This window comes from Lactuca sativa, chromosome 7, assembly GCF_002870075.4.
Source record: "Lactuca sativa cultivar Salinas chromosome 7, Lsat_Salinas_v11, whole genome shotgun sequence".
Lineage (NCBI taxonomy): Eukaryota > Viridiplantae > Streptophyta > Magnoliopsida > Asterales > Asteraceae > Lactuca > Lactuca sativa.
Genome location: NC_056629.2, coordinates 176,995,626 through 177,002,594, shown reverse-complemented (window position 1 = coordinate 177,002,594; position 6,969 = coordinate 176,995,626). Strand labels below are relative to the sequence as shown.

At 39.7% G+C, this 6,969-nt stretch overlaps 1 non-coding gene across 1 annotated transcript; it reads left to right on the top strand.

Moving 5' to 3' along the window:
• Positions 1-2,487: 2,487 nt before the first annotated feature.
• On the top strand, positions 2,488-2,594 carry LOC128127491 (small nucleolar RNA R71). The gene has a single exon (XR_008225281.1). It is a non-coding gene; the product is annotated as a small nucleolar RNA R71 (small nucleolar RNA).
• Positions 2,595-6,969: the final 4,375 nt, after the last annotated feature.

Sequence of the window (6,969 nt, the reverse complement as noted above, 5' to 3'; positions counted from 1 at the left end):
ATTAGCAAGATCTTGCAACGAATTTAGAAGTATAATAAGAAATTGGCAGTAGGGTCGTGATGTTCCCGTGAATGCGGCAGTCTTCCAAGTGGGGGATAAGGGGTTTCTCGGTCAAAGGGTTTTAAGCGATTGGTCCCCCCCTGATTTTTAAAGGCCACGACGTGGCGGGCTTTGCCCACGTCGTGGACCTTAAATTTCCTCAGATCGCGAATTATAATTAAACCCACGACGTGGCTGGCTATGCCCACGTCGTGAGAGCTGTCAGATGCCAAATTTTAATAATATTCATCTAATTAACTAATTTATTTGCAAATATTTCATTATTTAAAGTCCCCTACAGCTATTTCTCTGCTTATTACCGGTTTTTAGATGATGAATTGATGTCTTTCCTAATTAAAAAGAAAATAAAAAGAAAGAAAAAATTGCAAACCAAACTCGGGTTGCCTCTCGAGAAGCGCTTCTTTTTTCTTGGAGTCTTGAGCTGGACTCCGTGCCTTCTACGTTGATTCTTCGGAAGAGTCTACCACCAGGATCTTTTGTTCCTTGAACCGCCGTTTATAAGCTTGAACTCTCCTTTTATACGCCTTCTTTGAATTTTCTTTTTTAGTTTTTCCATCTTCTTCATGCTTTCGTTTTGTGCCCTTTGTGTGTTCCTTGCTCTCCATAGCGTTCCCCTCTTCTTTCACCTCCGACCTTGTTTCTTTTGAAGTGACTTCCTCTTCATCACTTGTCATTTCCTCGTCCTCTTTGCTCACCCAAGAAGGTGGGTTCTTGTAAGCTATGACTTTAATCAAATACGGAACAGATGCCCTGGGTTTTGTCCTCTTGGCTTGATGAACTACCTTTATCTCTTCTTCCATAAGCTTTTCCAACTCTTCTAGTTCATTCTCCTCATTAATCGTGAACACCTCTTCTTTATCTTCTTGAAAGTCATTTCTTATCCCGAAGACTTCTTGTTCATCTCCAACCCTCAAAGTGAGCTTGGACTCGCGGATATCAACCAAGGCACCAGCAGTGTTAAGAAATGGCCGACCAAGGATTATCGGAACATCCGTGTCTTCTTTCATGTCCAAGACTACAAAATCTATTGGAAAAACAAATTTTCCGATTTTCACCAAAATATCCTCTACTATGCCTCGGGGTTGTGTCACCGAACGGTTCTCCATGTGAATCTTCATCTTTGTAGCCTTCATCTTCTGAATCTCCAATTTTTGATAAACTGAAAAAGGCATTAGATTAATGCTAGCCCCGGAATCGGCTAAAGCATTAACCTTCATTTTATTCCCAAACTCGCATGGAAGAGTGAGGCGTCCAGGATCCCCCATCTTTTCTGGTGTTTCTCCCAACACAACTTTTGAAATTTGCTCACTTAGAATCACTGTAGACTTTTTCTTTAATTGCCTTCGCGTATCTATCAAGTCTTGCAGTAATTTCTGGTTCTCGGAAGCTTTGGATAAGGACTCAACAAAGGGAGTATTAATTGGAATCCCTTTCACATGCTTCACAAACTCTAAATGTTCCTTCTCCAGTTGACTAAGTGTTGCACGGGTGGGAAATGGCATAGGTGGATGATAATCTGGAATAGGCTCCAAAGATTTTTGCTCAGACTTGCGCCACGTCGTGGCCAGAGGCGTGCCACGTCGTGGCGAGCCTGGTTCAGCATTCTTTCCATTTTCGATCCTTGATTTCTTGGGCTGCTGCGGTTGTTCTTCCAACGCCTCCAGGAACTCGGATATTGTATCTTCTTCAGTATCGATGGCCATTACGTGAGATTGGGCTTTTACTTCGGGATTCTTCGGGGACAATTTTTCATGGACTAAAGTGGCTAGTTGACCAAGTTGTACTTCAAGGTTATGGATGGATGCTTGCTGGTTCTTCATCAATGTTTGTTGTTCCATGATAGCGGAATCCGTGGCATCATGTCTCTTTTCCGAAGCCTCCATAAACTTCATCAAAATGGTCTCTAGGTCGGGTTTCTTCTCGATTAGTGGCTGCTCCTTTTGGTAAAAGCCTCGACCTGTCTGCCTATACTTTTCTTCTTTTTGCTTTTTATACTCTTCATATGGCAGCCACTCCTTCTTTGGTTTCCTCCAGTCGTCATCAAACTTATCCCCACTAGAGTAGCACACTTGAGCTTTTCTGTTCCCAGACTCATCCATATTGCAGTCCTTGGTCAAGTGTGGACCACTGCATCGCTCTCACCCCACTCTTATGGCATGTATCGACTGGTCCAGTTGTGTTATCCGGCGATCCATGTTATTTAGCATGGCCATGACAGCTACAATTTCTTCAGTTTGGGTCCCTCCACCGCCTTTACTTCCGTCTTGCCTCGGGTTATGGTATTCGCGGGAGTGTTTCGCGAATTCTTCGATGAGCTCCTTGACTTCCCTTGGATTTTTCTTTGTCAACGGTCCTTGAGAATCAAGGAGTTGTCTTGTCATTACATTGACCCCATCATAAAAGATTGACATCTCTTGCTGCACATTTAGGTCATGTTGAGGGCAATTTCTGAGTAAGCCCTTGTACCGCTCCCATGCTTCGTATAGTGACTCCCCCGGTTGTTGCTCAAAGTTGGCTATCGCCTTCTTGAGTTTGGCTATCTTGGATGGCGGGCAGAACTGGTCCAGGAATTGCTCACGCATTTGAGCCCAAGTGGTGATTGTACCTGGTGGGAGTGCTTTTAACCACTCCTTAGCAGCTCCTTTGAAAGTGATGGGAAGCATCCTAAGCAAGACTGTATTTCTGGTGACATTTGGGACATTGAAGTAACAACAATGTCGTTGACTTCGTCTAGATGCTTAAAAGCATCTTCATGATCCTTCCCGAAAAATGGGATGTCCTTCAGTGCTGTTAATATGTGTCCCTTTAGTTCGAATGTGGCAGTGGCAGGAATTGCGGGTTGGACTAACCCAGGACCCATATCATCTCGGATCCGCTTTTTGTATGCTCCCATGGACATTTCTTCAATCGCTGCCATCTCGTTCCTTGGCTCGTTCTCGGGTTCACTTGTGTGTTCTTCAAATTCTGGCTCGGTATCGCTTTCGCACTCGGTTTGCACGGGTGTGTGATCCAAATGCTCAAGATTGCTCTTGTGCTTCGCTGGTGAGCTGGACTCTCCTGTCTTCTTTCCCGACTTCCTAGAAAAGGCTGACTTCAATTCTTGCAAGGGCGTCTTTTTCTTGTGAAGTGCAGATTCGGGGTCTTCCAGTGGTGGCACCAAGTGTGTGTTTGAGCTTCTGGTCATGAACTCCTGCAACTTGCTAAACTAAAACGTAAAACTGAACTAAAATAAGAAAAACTCACTACCAACTTAAAAAATTTTAAAAATTTTGCCTGTCCACGTCGTGGCAAGTATGTGGCCACGTCGTGGACTCTGTAATTTTTTTTTTTTTTTTTTTTTTGCTGAAAAATTAACTTTTTGTTGCTGTGACTCCACAAGAAGGATCGATTAATTTAATGCAAATAATTAAACTAAAAACTAAGCCGTTCCCCGACAACGGCGCCAAAAACTTGATGTGCACAAAAGTACCCACTAATTTTAATATTTATAACCTAACAAACTTAACTATCTATGCACTTATAGGCAGTGTACCTAGTCAGATTACAGTATAGCTTGGGTAAGTCGGGTGTCGATCACAGGGAACGGTGTTCTAATTAATTTACTTACTATTAAATTAACCTAATTTATTAACAAATTTAATAAAGGGTTTTATCTGATTTTACAAGATCAGATGAACTTAAATCCAATTCAATAAGTAAAAACACACACTCTTGTTTAGATTGAATCCACTTTTCCCTTATGGCTAGCTAACAATTACGGATTACTAAGTTGGTTTTTAATTATATTAGTAATTTAGTTCTATCTCACCAATATTTAACTAATTCATGTCATACCATGTATGTTCACACATAATTAAACACATAACTAATTATAGTTGTAAATATGCTATATAAGATTTGTTGTGTAAACGCAATTATGATCACAATTCTCGTTCTCTAACACAGCTAAACTTTATTTATTCTAATTATTAACTAAGATTGGTCAATCCTAGCTCTAACAATTCAATGTTCACTAAATTATTAGGTAAACAGGTTCATGCAGTTTAATGGTCACTAAGCTACACAGAACATGTAATTAAACAATTAGATAAACAAATATTAACATGCTAGGTCATACAAATCAAACACAAGCAAATTTTCACCAACTAAGCTTAATCCATAATCATATAACTATTCATAAGTTCAAAGCTTCATCTAGCTAAACAAGAGTAGCTAGATTCAGCTGCTCATCATAGTAATTAAACTAACACAGCTAAAACTAATGAAAGACATGTTCTAAAAATAACCTTTACTTCTTTTGGTGTTGAAAACCCTCTTCCAGAGCCTTTCTTTCGTTCTTATTCGTCTTCTGGAACTCTTTTTCTTCTGCCAAAAGTCCTCCTTTTTGTAATAATCAGGATAACTTATATAAGCCTTAAAAACTCGCGCCACGTCGTGGCCAGATCTCGCCACGTCGTGGGCTTCAAGAAATCCGTATTCTTCAAGGAAATCCTCCGCGTCGCGATGCTTATCTTCTGGAACACCCATGCCACGTCGTGGGCTTCATCGCCACGTCGTGATTTTAGCTCTTATCGTGAATTTATTATTTTCTTGTCTTCCAAGCCTCCTATGTTCCCCATTTTGTCACCTTTGGTCCCTTTCTTCGAAAATCCTTTGTATTGACTGAAAATAACAATTTAAACTCATAAGTATCATTATTCTAAACATATTATCAATTTATTAATAAAAATGTACTTAAATACTGCCTAAAAATAAGTGTAAATATGGCAATATCAACACTCTCACAGGTCCGGAAATCATTCGGGAAACGACAGAGAAGATCGTTCAAATCTGTGAACGATTGAAAGCCTCTAGAGACCGATAGAAAAGCTACACATACAAGAGAAGGAAACCTTTGGAATTCTAGGTTAATGACCGTGTTCTATTGAAGGTCTTACCTTGGAAAGGCTTGATACGCATCGGAAAGCGTGGAAAGCTAAATCCAAGATACGTAGGGCCTTTCGAGATTATCGCTAGAATCGTCCCTGTAGCTTACAAACTCAAACTACCTCGCGAACTTAGTAATGTACATTCTACTTTCCACGTCTCAAACTTGAAAAAGTGTATGTCTGATGAGACTCTTGTAATCCCACTCGACGAGATCGAGATCAACGAGAGCCTCAACTTCGTGGAAGAACCAGTAGAGATTATGGACCGAGAGGTCAAGCAAACGAAGCAAAGCCGTATCCCGATAGTGAAGGTTCGTTGGAATGCCAAGCGAGGACCTGAATTCACTTGGGAGCGTGAGGATCTAATGAAACTGAAATATCCTCATCTTTTCGCTTAGTTATTTGTAATAGCTTAATTGTTTAAAACTATAATTTCGGGACGAAATTCTCTCTAACGGGGGGATGATGTGACATCCTGAAATTTCTATCTTGAACAACCGTTCAATTCAATCAAAGTCAGACTCGTTTCTGCTATCTTTTGGCATTGTTTAGAGTCTGTTTAAGTGTTCTAAGCCTTGTACCTTCAAGGTTAGGGTTTAGAAATGTGTTCCTTAAGTTCATCACTTTTCAAAAAGGGCCAAACACTCCTTCAAGAGGAGTGTACGGCCGTACACCCCCTTCTGACCGTACACTCTCACATATACATGTGGGACTTAGCAATTTTCAATCACTTTTCACTCCTTCAAGCCAATAAATCGATTCTCTCTCAACTATCATCAGATTTTTCACCTAGATCTTCAAAATGTAAGTGTTACTTCCCTTGATTTGTTGATACATTACACCATCTAGTGAAGATCCATGATTTCATCCATGAAATTACTTCTTTTGGTTAGATCTTCAACAAACACCAAGAACACACACTAGTTCTTGGACCTTAAACACCCCTAAAGGCTTCTAATTCGTAAGTATCTCTTCCATCTTCAATTCAGGCTTGTGAATCACTCCTTTTCTAGCCCTAAATCATCATATTATGCATGAACACAAATATTGTACGGTCGTACACCCTTCATATGGCCACACACCCCTTGTTTAGTGAGTATTTGGCCTCAAACTCATGATATACTCCAACACAAGATCAAGAACACTTAGGGGATGCTAGATATAGCCTTAGACCACCCTTTTTGAAATGTTCTTCAAGGAGTGTATGGCCATACACTCCATGGCCGTACACACATGTGGCTGTACACACAAGTGGCTGCATACCACTTGGTCGTACAAACACTAGTGTGGCCATAAACCCATTTTATGCAATCCTTGGTACTTCTAACACTTCAATATAAGTGTTTCCTAGTTCCTAGGGTGTTTTACTTGCATGATTAGTTGTATAAACTCTAATTATTTCCATATATGTATCTTTATATGCTCAATAGGATCTGTGTATGCTCAAGTCTTCACTTGTCACTTAGCTTCCTATACCGATTTTACATTCGCATCACTCACTACATGTGAGTTCATACCCCTTAATCTACCTTTTAAATGATTTTAAATGCTTTTATGTGTGGGGGGGGGGATACAAGTTGATAACATTATAGTTGTTATATCAATCACATGTGATTAATAACTATCAAACAAGTGGATTTTCTTATACATCAAACTGTTTTATGAAGCAAACTCTTCAAAACATTTTACAAACTGACATCAAGTCATATATTACCATTCAAATGGTTAAAACTCTTTATTAAACTCTTTTAAACTTATATATATTGTCACAATCATGTCTATATAGATATAGTTATATAAGTAAGGTTGAAAGGACTTAGGACCGATAACTCACTATATTTCATGTTCCTTGTTTGGTTATGGACTTAGGGTATCCGGTTATTTGTCCGAGTGTCGTTTGACTCTTAGTTATATATTATGTATATCTGTATAGATATAAAAGTTCTTACGTAAGTTCAACACCTTTGGGTAGCAAAGGTGT